A 12,498-nucleotide genomic window follows, 5' to 3' on the forward strand; every position below is an offset into this window, starting at 1 on the left:
GTGCTCCCTGGCGGGCAGGCTGGATTTCCAGGCACAGGCGGTGGCTGCTGGCATCGGGTCTGGCTCTCAGGGGTGCTGGGGCAGGCAGGATGGCTGTCGGGACGTGTGGGGCAGCTGCTGGTGTTGGGCCGGGTTCACGAAGCTGCTGAGAGGCGCCTGCGGAGAGAAGAGGCTGCTGAAGCCCCGCTGTGGCTGCAGTGCCGGGTGGGTGCAAGGGTGTGGGGCAGTGCTGGGTGCACCACAGGGTTCGGGCAGCTGGCTGCACATGGGAGCTGTGGGCATGGAGAACTTTGTGCAGAAAACAGGGCACCCCACACCAAAGCTGGGCACGGCACTGCAGGGCCAGGAGAGCCTCCTGTTCTCCTTTCTCCGCATGCCTGGCAGAGACCAGCGCTCGGCTCCCCTGCCCGTCCCTGACCAGACAAGGGGACAGCCTCGGCTCTCTGTTTGCTGGGGTGCTCTCCGTCCTCTCTTCAGAATACATATCCAAAGATATATGTACCCCTGCACAGACAAAACCCTTGCCTTTGCTGAGAACATGCACGCGGGCAGTGTTGGGGTACAGATGGGACAGACTGACTCTCTTTCTCCAAAGCAAGGCCGATAGCTGGGAAGGTTCCTCAGCACGGTCCGAGTTGCTGGGACACCTTGGCCGAGGTGAAGTTCTGGGATTTACGGCTTCACCTAACAGGGTGATTTGTGCTGGTAGGTTCACTGGTAGGGAGATGTCAGTCTTGCAGTTTTCACTTTCCATGGCCTTGTCATCCCTTGGTGTTCTTACTTTCTGACCTTGCTCTGCCTACGTCTGTTGCTGGGTCTGCTCTTGTCGAAGCAGGGTCACTTGTAACCAACACTTGCAACAGTAAGAAGGGGTTTCAGGACAGAATGCCCATGAATTGAGAGGCCAGTTAAAACATCTGACAGCAGAAATCTGGCCAATAACTGACTCGGCACTCCAGAATACCCTACCTCTAAATGCTTCATGGCTAATAGCAGCCGTCTCATACAGAAGTTTGGCAAAAGAACTCCCAACAACTCACCGTTTTCTCTTCCTCCACAGGCAGATCACACAATACAATACTATGTGTCATGGCTTTGCTCCACCTTCTTGGCCACCCTTCACATTTGCGCACAATTTCTTTTGCGCTCGCCCACCTTCACTCTCCGAGGCTTGCTAGTGCTGCTGCATGGAGGCTCGCTCTGACCCTTTGGGACAAGTTGTCCCACTGAACAGAAGTCATGAGGCCAGATGGAGAGCACGTGGGGGAGTGCAGCTCTTTGACCAATCGTCCCTTTGAGCGACATGGACAAAACCCATCCCTGCATCAGGGAGTGCCACCCCCAGCTCTCCCTCCCCAGCCCAGCACCCACACCCCGAGAGGACGAAGTCAGGCCCTCCCAGGAGACACCTGAACCTCGCTCTCCCGCTTTGCCTTTTCTCCAGTATGGGCACTGCTTGCATGCCTCCAGTTTTCAGGACTTGTCTCCCACTTATGGCCCCCTGCAAGACTGCTCAGTACCTGGATTCTTTTGAAAAAAATCATCTCTGCTGGCGTGGTGGGCTTCCCCGCGGTTGGACTGCACTGCCAAGAATCAGAGAAAGGTAAAGCCTCAGCATGGCTCAGGCACAGAGGATGCAGAAGGAGAGCGCAGGTTCCCTCTAAGCCCGTGCCCGATCCATCAGCGAATCCCTTTGGACCTCAGTTCACGGGAGGGATCCCCCTCTGTTGTGCCTGGGGCCTCTAGGGACTCATGGCCAGCTCTGGGAGGCAGGTACTGAGGGAGGTACATTCGATCAAGAGTCACATTTCCCATCGTCTACTGGACGTGGTTCAGATGGCCTTGTTCCCAAAATGGCCAAGTCCTGAAATTCCTGTGAATGGGGTGCGGTGGGAGGTGAGCATTTCACTGCATCCACAGAGGGTTACCAGCATCTCTCTGGCACGCCGCTGGCAATAGCCTGCACACCCCAGAGATGACAGTCATCCTCAGAGAGCCGCTCCTGGCTTCTTTCAGAACTCTTGCTCTGTACTAATAGTTTGGCTGCTGACACCATGTGCAGTAGCGGGCACCATAGGAAGAGCCTGCAGACACCCAGTGACTTTGGTTTATGAAAGTGGATGCCCGAGGGACAGCAATTACCTGGCATGCCTGTTGATTGCATTGTCCCTGGTTTGTCATCAGAGACTGGCACTGCGTGACTGCCTCCTTCCTGAAGCGCCTCCTTCTGCACAGTCTCACGGTCCACCTCTTTAGAAAGAAAGAGGGTCATTTTAATTAGAGGCAACCATTCCTCATCAGGAACACGGTATCTTCAGGAGGCAAAATACACTAATAATGCTTAGAAACAAAGCCTGGGCATTTGGGGGTGCACCTCGTCACTAGGCCAAACAATGCGTCATTCCCAGAGAAACATTTAAGAGCTGGACACTTTCCAGTTTCCCAGTAGACAGCAACCTGCTGAAAGACTAGGAGATTGCAGGTCATCTTCTTGTTTGCATTCCACGTAGTGCATTTTTGGCAAACTGCATGATGATGGTAAATTACTTCCTTCAGAGAGGACAGGAAGATGCTGCAGCCAATTCAGCTGGGGAAAGAGCACTTCCCATCATGCCCACCCCATCACACGGTAAGGGTAACAGACACACCTAGTGGACTGAACCCCAAGCTCTTGCGTGGTGGGCTTCCCCGCGGATGGACAGCACTGCCAAGAATCAGAGAAGTTTGATGGAAGTCTGCGTGTCCCCCCAGTATGGGCAAGGGCGCCCTCGGCTACCTGCCCCACCCTGTGACACGGCCACCGCCTCACGGGGGTGGGTCTAAAGTGCCGAGGCCAGGGCTGAGCCCTTGGCACCCGAGTTGGGGGGGCGGCTGCTCTTGCACCCGTATGGGGCTGCAGTGCTGGCACAGGTCGCCCAGAGAGGCTGCGGAGTCTCCTTGGAGGCAGGCCCATCCCGGCTGGATAGGGGTCAACTGCATGGGGATGTGGACAGCACTAAGAGTGGGGACTAGGATGTACCGAGCAAGGGGCTGGGGACCTTGAAAAGTTTGGGGTCTGGGGACACTGCAAGCGTGTGACAGGGGTGGCAGCAAGCACAGAGAGGGGGACCTCACTGAGTGTGGAGTTGGTGGCAGCGCTGAGCATGTGTACTGGTTTTGGATGGGACAGAGTTAACTTTCTTCATAGTAGCTTGTATGGTGCTATGTTTTGGATTTGTGACCAAAACAGTGTTGGAAACCCACCGATGCTTTCGCTATGGCTGAACAGAGCGTGCACAGTGTCAAGGCCTCTTCTGCTTCTCACACAGCCCCACCAGCGAGTAGGCTGGGGGTGCACAAGAAGCAGGGAGGGGACACAGCCGGGACAGCTGACCTCATATGACCAAATGGATATCCCAGACCTTATGACGATGGGCTCACAATAAAATTGTGGGGGATGGGCAGGTTCCGGAGCTGCCATTGGCATGCTAGGCATCGCTCGGCTGGTGGCGAGGAATTGCGTTTGGTTTGCATCACTTGTTTTTCTTTGTTTTGTTCTGGGTTGTGGTTTGGTTTATTTTCCTCTTATGAAAGTGTCTTTACCTCAACCCATGAGTTTTTGCACTTTTACCCTTCAGATTCTCTCCCAAGAGAGAACTGCGTACATTTAGATGCAAGCCCCCTGTGCAAGTGCGCTTAGTGCATATTTATTGCGTGAGTTTGCACAATTATGTTGGAAATGTGCTGCTTTCAGCTGGTTTGGTATAGTTTCTTTAGCAGCAAACTCACTTGTACAGCTGAGGTCATGGTCGGTCAAGCTCTCTTGTGCAGGTGCTTGTGATGTCATACAGCTCTTGCCAGGCATCTCCAGGAGCATTTTGTTTTCTTCTGGAGACAAGTGTATTGCCAAACAGCCACCCCAGACTCTTCTCATTAGCCACCCAAAGAGCATTGATTATGTTGGGGGAAGGTCCATGCCCTGTTGCAGCCCTGGGACTTCTCCCAGGCAGCTCCGGAATGTTTTGACCTCCCCTGGAGACAGCTGAATTTGGCAGGTAGCACGCCCAGACTCCTCCAAGGAAGGCAGCTGAGGAATATGGTCAATGTTTGAGGCAGGTCCATGCCCTGCAGCTTTCTGGGACTCTAACGAGGCAGATTTGGACTGTTTTGGCCTTTGCTGGCTATAGCCCACACCGCCGGTAGAAGCTCCAGACCTCTCCTAGGCAGCTACATGAAAAGTTTTTTCAATGTTTGTCTGTCAAGTTACCTCAGTCGGTGATGGTGTCACTTGCTGTATCCGCTGTTGTGTGGGCATTTGCATGTGCGCTGTATCTGTGACTGTTCTTCTCTCCTTAATTGTATGTGCAATTGTACCTGTGTCCGGAATGATATCTATTTTGTGCCTGCATCTGCAATTCTATCGGCAATTCCACGTGAATCTGTGTCTGTAATTGCATTGGTCTGTGTGATGGTACCGGTACCTGTATTTCTGCGGGTGCCAGTACCTGTGCCTCTACTCGTATCTGTAGCTGTACCTGTCACTATGCCTGAAACTGTACCTGCATCGCCAATGGTCTGAGTGTCCTGCAATACTTCGTGTACATGCATGTGTGTTTGGTTTGTGTGTGTGTATGTGTAATTCTCCCTCTAGCTGAAACAGTGTCAGCGAGGGTATCTCTAGTGGTATCTGTGCCGCTAACGGTCTCGGTGTTGGTGTGACTGTCTGTAACGGTGTTGCTGCCTCTGTACTGGTATTGGGATCTGTGGTAGCAGTGGTAGTGGCATCTGCACTGCTATTGCTGTCTGCTTCGGTATGCGTAATGCTATCGATAGCTGCCATGGCCTCTGTATCTGCCATGGCACCTGCATCTGCCATGGCACCTGCAGTGGTTTCTTCAGCTGCAGGGGTACCTGCACCCCGCAGTGCTATTTCTCTGAAGGTTCTACCAGCCTATTTACACAACTTGCAGGGCAATATTGGGTAGGTGGAGAAAGGGCATTCGAGGATTTAGCCCCATCCTGAGCTGAAAAGTGTATTCTAGGTGCATTACTACCATCCAGACAGGGGCCCTGCTGAAGTCCCAGGGAGCAGCCCCAGACTCTCCACACGTAGCTAGATGGTGGGTTTTGTCCATGTTAGGGGCAGGTGCATGCCTGTCATCTCCTCAGAACCTTTCCCAGTAATGTCCCTGATCCTTTTGGCCTCTTGTGGACAGAGCTGAAGGGCCAGGAAGCTGCCCCAGACTTCTCCAGGGTCGCTACTTGAGGAGTTGTGTCCATGGAGGCAGGTCCATGCCCGGAAGCTCCCTGGGACTCCCCCCAAAGTGCTCCAGAATATTTTGGCCTCCCCTGGAGACAGCTGAAGTCCCATGTAGCAGCCCCAGTTTCCCCAAGGTAGCTACCCGAGGAATTTTTTACACGTTTGAGACAGTTCCATGTCTGGTGCTCTCCAGGGCTCCTCCCAGGCATCTCCGGGAGTATCTCTTTTCATCTGGAGAGAGCTGAAATCACGGGTAGAAGCCCCAGACTCCTCCAAAGTGGCTGCTTGAGAAATTTTCTGTATGGTGAAGGTCGGCCCATGCCCAGTAGCTCCCTGGACTCCTCCCTGCATCTCAGAGAGTCTTTTGGCCTCCTCTGGAGACAGCTGATACCCACGGGAGCAGCCACAGAGCCAACCCACCGGGCAGTTTTTCCTGGCAGTCCTTCTCCTCTGGAGGAGGTTCCTCCCCTGCTAGCCCCAGAACAGCTGCAGCTGCCTCCTTAGTTTGCTTTTCTTTGAAGTTTTCATGTATTTTGCTTTTTTGCTGTTCTTTTGTACTCTTGGGTTTCCCTCCTGTTCTTTTATTTGTTAAGGGAACGGAGCGCCAGCTCGTCTTCCTCCCAGGACTCCTGCCACATGGCTCTGGGGTTGGGTTTTCCGCTGTGTGAGGTTTTTTCTCCTTGTAGCCCCATGCCTTTGGTGAGCCCCTCCCAAGCAGGGACGGGGCAGCAGAGAGGTGCCTTTTGTAGCGGACTGGTGCTCTGCTCTGGCATCTTTGCCTGTGTGTGTTGTTGCAAGAGCAGAGCTTGGATGGAGTGCAGGGCTGAGGGCTCACACGTGCCTGTCAGGGCGTGTGAAGAGGTGCCGGCTTCTGCTGTGCAACATCTCCTCAGTCCACCTAAGAGGAGGGAGATGATTTGTGCTGTTTGACAGGTCCGGGCAGGCTCTCAGAGGCACAGTGGAGAGAGACTGATTCCAAAAGCATGGTTTGTCCTAGCGGAGCGTGGATGTCCACGAGAGGTGTAAATGTTCCCCTCTGGACACTGATATTCTTGACCCATTACAAAAAGGACACGCAGGCAGTGACAGGGAGGTGTTGGTTGGACCCTGTGCCGGGCAGGGATTCAGTTGAGGCAATGCAGGCATCTCATCCCCAGCTGGAAGCCCTGGGGCTGGAGCGGGATTCAGCTCCCCCCATGCAACCCACAGGTGTTAAGGGATGTCAAGACTGGCCACCACTTGCAGCCATTCCAGCCCAGAACCCCTCCTGCCGTGCTGCTGGAGCCCAGTACAAACCAGTAGCAGCCAGTATGGTCCTGCCCATCTCCTGGAGCCCAGCCTGGTGCGTGAGGACCTGAGGTCTTTTCCCAGGCTGAGGGATGCAGGTGCCACTTTTCCACTCGCAGGTGGAACTAGTAGCGAAGCTGAGCACACATCCCAGAGATGCACACACAGCGATACACACAGAGGCAGAGGACACTGACAGGGCCAGTCACACGGACTGCCACAGATGAGGCACTGCTGGCAACAGCACCCACATGCAGGACTCGTGTAAAACAAAAACACAGGCAGCCGTGTCCCCTCCGCCTCTTGGGCTGGCTCAGACAGGATGTCACCAGTGCAGGCATCCACAAGACACACTTTGTTTTCACAAGCACATGCATGGTCATGGATCCCTCACATACTGGCACGGCCCCTCTGTCTCCCCGGTACCCCTGCCCAGATCTCGACCCTCTGACCCACCCCACGGGTCCCTACTCAATGGCTGGTCCAGCTTCGTGCTCCCTGACAACATGCAGCACCCCACATTTGTCCTGCAGGCCCCCCATGCTTCAACATCTCCTCAGGTGCCAGCACGGACCCTCTGCCCGCATGATACCCCAGCTCAGACCCGAGCTCCCCCTAGTCACCAGCTGGTCCAGCTTGAAAGTTGCTGGCGAATGCACACGCACACCCCATGCACCCCGGGTCTGGGAAAGATCCAGACACTCCCAGAGCCTCTCAATCGCCTCCCTCATGCCGGTCCCCCCAGGATCAAGTGGTTCTCAGGACACACACCATTCCCGCCTGTGCTGGTTTTGGCTGGGATAGAGTTAATTTTCTTCATAGTAGCTAGAATGGGGCTGTGTTTTGGATTGGTGCTGAAAACAGTGTTGGTGCATAGGGATGGTTTAGTTACTGCTGAGCAGTGCTTACACAGAGCCAAGGCCTTTTCTGCTCCTCACACCACCCCACCAGCGAGTAGGCTGGGGGTGCACAAAAAGTTGGGAGGGGTCACAGCCAGGACAGCGGGCCCCAACTAACCAAAGGTATATTCCATACCATATGATGTCATGCTCAGTATATATACTAGGGGGAAAGCTGGCCGGGGGACCGCCGCTTGGGCTGGGCATCGGTCGGAGGGTGGTGAGCAATTGTTTTCATTTGCATCACTTGCCTTTCTTGTTTGTTGTTATTTTCCTTTTCATTGCAATTATTATTATTATTATCATCATTATTGTTATTATTTTATTTCATTTCCCTTATTAAACTGTTTTTATCTCAACCCATGAGCTTTCTCGCTTTTACTTTTCCTATTCTCTCCCCGATCCCACTGGGGCAGGGGGGGAGTGAGTGAGCGGCCGTGTGGTGCTTAGTTGCCAGCTGGGCTTAAACCACGACACCACCCCAGCGCCTGGTGGCTGAGAGCCCAACAAGCTCCAGTAGCTGCACTGAGACCCCCCCACTCACTCCAATAGGTGCACTGGCACCCACGCCAGTGGCTGGCTCCACAAGCCAGGGGTGCCTGCACCCCCTGGTTGACTCCAGTAGCCGGACCCAGTCAACCCACTCCAGCCGCCCAGTGGCTGGCACATGGTCCTTTCAGTTCACATACAGACAGGATAGAGAGTGAGAGTACGCACAGAGATCGTTAAGAAAAGATTTAATAAGAAGACAGAAGAAGACTCCTCTGGAGTGCTAACTTTGTCTCCTCAAGTTACTTTCTGCAGCTGTTGATTTCATCCTGCTTGTTCTGTGCCAGCAACGCTCCGGCAGGCTCTCCCATTTCTCCAGCCCTCTGCTGAGGAAACCATGTCATACACAGTTCCTCGTGGAGCCTTGGATGGGCAGTGGCACTTGAGCATTGATCAGGCCATCGATGGCCTGCAGTTGCTGGGCTTTTTCTTGCAGCCGCTTGCTAATGAGGCGCAGCTTAGCAGCCTGCTGCTTGAGCCTCTCCCTCTCCTCCTGCACTTCAGGAGAGCTTGCCTTCCTCAGAAGACAGTTCTCCTCTCGAAGGACACTGCATCGCCTCTCGAGGTCCTTCAGGGCACGCTGGAGGTGGGTGTTGTGCTCCAGCAGCTTGCTGTGACTGCTACCCAGCAGCCAGTCCTCCTGCTGCCCTTCAGTCTGAACACCCACCTCTGCCACAGACCGCCCGCTGCCGGTGCTTCCTTGTGGCGGGGACTCCAAGCTCTGCGGCAGCAAGTCTTGCCCCACGGCCTCGAGAAAAACGTCCGTGCTGTTCCCTTCCTCCTGGAGGCAAGCATCTTTTAAGCTCTGGTGGGTTTTCGGCTGCCTTTCTGCATTGCAGGAGGAAGGCGCCATGAGGCTCTCCAAAGAGCAGGGCCCAGCGGCCCCAGTGCCCAGGAGGGTCTGCAGGTGCTGCCAGGTTGTAGCCTTGGCCCTGGCCCCATTGCAGGGAGCAGGCTGCTCGCTCTCGAACCGCTCCAAGATGTACTTTAGGAAGAGTCTCCTCTGCAGCAGCAGTTCTTTTTCAAGGCCCAGGATGCGAGCAGCCTGCTCGCCAGTGGTCTCCCAGCGCAGCTTGCCGAGGACATCCTGGAGCTTCCTGTGGGCCTCGCTCTTGCTCCAGGCTCTTTTCACCAGCTCCTTGGCCAGCTGCTGCTGCAGGTCCCGTGCCTGACGGATGGTGTCGTCACGCTCCTGCTGCAGCACCCCCTGCACCTCACGCAGCTCAGCCTCCTTCGAGCGCAGCAGCTGGCGGATCTCCGCTGCCCGCTGCCGCTGGTTCAGCTCCCGCAGCCGCTGGAGCTCCCGTGCCTGCCGCTGCTCCCATTGGGAGCGCAGCCGTTGGGCCTGGAGCTGCCGGTCCCGCTCTGCCGCCTCCTTCAGCTCGCGAGTTTCATCAGCGAAGCGGCGGCGCAGCTCTTGGGAGCGGAGTCGCTCAGCCTCCAGCTCAGCCCGCAGCCTCTCCAGCTGCCGCTTGTGCTCGTCCTTCTGCGCCGGGCCCTGGCAGGGTGAGGGGCGGCTGCGTGCCATGGGCCCCCGTCTTGCACCGTCCTGTCTCATGGCTGCAGGGATGGCAACCAAACGCTGCCACCAACAGCCACCAACGTCGCGCGTCACTCCCTCTCAGCAGCTGCTGCCTCCCGTGACCATGAACGAGCGGAGACAGCGTCTGCAATCAGCCAGGGGTGGGCGAATATGGCCTTATATACGTGTCCTGTCCCCCAGCACACAAAGGAGGGGTGGGGCCACATGGCCTTATAAGGTGTGTCCTGGCCCCCAGCACACAAAGGAGGGGTGGGGCTTCATGGCCCTATAAGGTATGTATTGGTCCCCAGCACACAAAGGAGGGGTGGGGCCGCATGGCCTTATAAGGTATGTCCTGGCCCCTAGGACACAAAATTTGCGTCATCTAATGCCATGTCCTCTGAACGTATAGTTGTGTTCACCATCTTGTTGAGTCCCTTTGACTAGTCTGGCTTGGCACATCATGAGACATTTTGGTGATTTGAATTGAAAATGACCCCTCCCGGGGTGCGAGGGCTGCCAGTTTTCCTCTCCACACCCTCAAGGTCCATTGCCAAACGACATCACCCTGTGGCCCCGTCACCTCCTACGTCCCCCTGGGTCAGGGATGGTGGTGCTGGGACAGACGCTGGTGCCCATGGGGAGCTGATGGCCATGACATGGTGGCCGCGATGGGGTGGGCCTTAGCCCCATGCCCGGCTGACCCCAGCCCCATGATTTGGGCCCAGCGGCCCTGCATCAGGGTCTTTGTGTGTGGATGGCACTGGGGCGGTGTATCCCCACAGTTCTGGGGCCTTGCCATTCCCTCCCAGCACCCACAGGGTCCTGACTGCCCCCTCCCACCACAGCATGGCCCCTCTGGGGACCAGCCAGGGCAGGCACAGGGGACAGCCCAGGGCAGCTCCAGCCCTGCCACCCCTCTGGCCATTCCCCCCAGTGCCCCCACCGTGCCAGGACCCCCTGCACCAAGCAGGGCCATGGGAGGGAACTGACTAGAACATCGGAGTGATGGGGGCACGGGAGGCAGGAGGGTGAGAGGAGCCCTGACCTGGTGAGCCGAGGCATTGAGGAGCAGTGGGTGCAGCCACCCATCCAGACCCCGCCTGGGCACACCACCCCTGCCATGGCTGGGCTGGACACTGGCATGGGTGAGACGTGGCTCAGGGAGATGTGGGAGGAGCGTGTGGGAAGGGGAGGAACATCCTCCCGAGGGGGCAGGAAGAGTTACTCCTATAAAACAACCTCAGCCAAGGGCTTGGCGAGCTGCTTCTTACCTGTGTCCCTGGAATTCTCTCCTGCCCACCTGCAGGAAAGTGCCTGAGCATCCGGGGATGTTCTGGGGGTCCAAAAGCAATGGGTCATTGGCGGAGTTTTCCGCACAAAAACTCATCCATAAGCCCCTGGAGGTACTGCTCACCACACTATGCGCAGCAGGGAGAAGGGGTTGTGTGAGGCCACGTATTTTCTGAAGAAATCCTTTGTCTTTGGACAAAGGGTGCGCAGGTAACGTTTTCTTTTTAAGAAATTGTGTAATGATGATGGTAATTATATGTCCGAAAAGGAACATTTAGATCAAAACTAACTCAATCCTTTAGAGTATTTGTTGACTGTGACGGGTGCGCTCGACCCCTTGACCAGACTGGCAGTGGTTTGGTGCAGGCTCCGGAGGAGGTAAAGGCCTGAGCCATAGCCAGAGTGACACAGTGAACATTGATGCATATGAGCTTGCAACACCGATCATGCCATTAACCCATGACTAGTGTGTGGCTTTTCTAAGACTCATTTATCAAGTAGTAAAGAAATTTGTGGGGACAAGGAGTCTCATGCATACCTTTCCCACCTCATGTAATTTGACCACAAGCCAACAACTTTATCCCATAAATATGACAGCCAAAGTCAGCCTTCCTTGAGCTCTCTCTGCTAGGCAGCGTGGCTGCATTGCGGTGATCTCCCTTTGAGCTGGGACGCCTCTCAAGTTAGCTCCTCAAAGCAGAGAGACCTTTTACCAGTGGCAGATCTTTCCTAAGCGACTGATATCGCACATGACCCTGTACTACGATAACTTTAATTTTGCCTTGGTGACTTTGCTTGCATGCTGAATTGGTGCTGATGAACGTTACATAAACTTTGCGTATATAATCTTTTAGATAGAAACTGTTGGTCATGTCTGAGGCTAGGTTTGGACCTAGCCGCACCTGGACTCCTCTCTGAGAAGGAGTTTAGAAAGCAAGGGGGTCCATCCTGAAGCTCGTGACACAACAGGAGCGTCCTCCTCACCCTTTGCGTCCCTGGTCTCTCTGTGAATCATTCTAACTGGAGAGTAACCCACTTTTCCTTTGTTTCTCTCTCCATGCAGTAATTAATAAAGAGAACCTTGCCATGAAAATTACTGAACCTTGGTAAACCACTGTTAAAATTTGTGAAATTTGGCTGTGGGTTGTGCCAGCTGTGGGTTCTTCCAGCCAGTGTCATTTCTCCATTTGAGAAAAGAGTTGGGCGTGAGAATCACCTTTCCTTGTCCCATCATTAGGCAGCACACCAGGAAGGGGACAGGCAAGGACCTAATTTCTCCACGCTGGGGGGATGTCTTCCTTTGAGTGAATTTAGGCATCTTAGTCTGTGTTGGCAGTTGTAGGGCAAGACAGACTTTCAGCTTACCTTTGTCCATGTCTCTTTTCGGGGGCAAAGCTTGGAAAGCTTGTCTTGGAAACAAGATTTCCTCATGGCAAGTGTGAGTTTGCCTGGTTCCACAGCTGGGGTGCTTCAGCCCAAGTGTGCAGCAATACTCGCAGCCAGGGGCACAGACAGGATGAGCTGGAGTCCTTATTGTTGGTGACAGAGCTGTGACACGGACGAAATAAACTGCCAAAGCATGGTGGCAGAGCTCAGTACAGCTGCTCTTCAAGGACAGCATCCTCCAAGCACAGCAGATGGAAAGTCAGCCTAAACTTGAAAGGCGATTCAAGGGCACCATAGTGCGTATTTACTAGTTCGGCAACAAT

The sequence above is a fragment of the Gavia stellata genome, unplaced genomic scaffold (genome assembly GCF_030936135.1).
Source record: "Gavia stellata isolate bGavSte3 unplaced genomic scaffold, bGavSte3.hap2 HAP2_SCAFFOLD_104, whole genome shotgun sequence".
In the NCBI taxonomy this organism is placed as follows: Eukaryota; Metazoa; Chordata; class Aves; order Gaviiformes; family Gaviidae; genus Gavia; species Gavia stellata.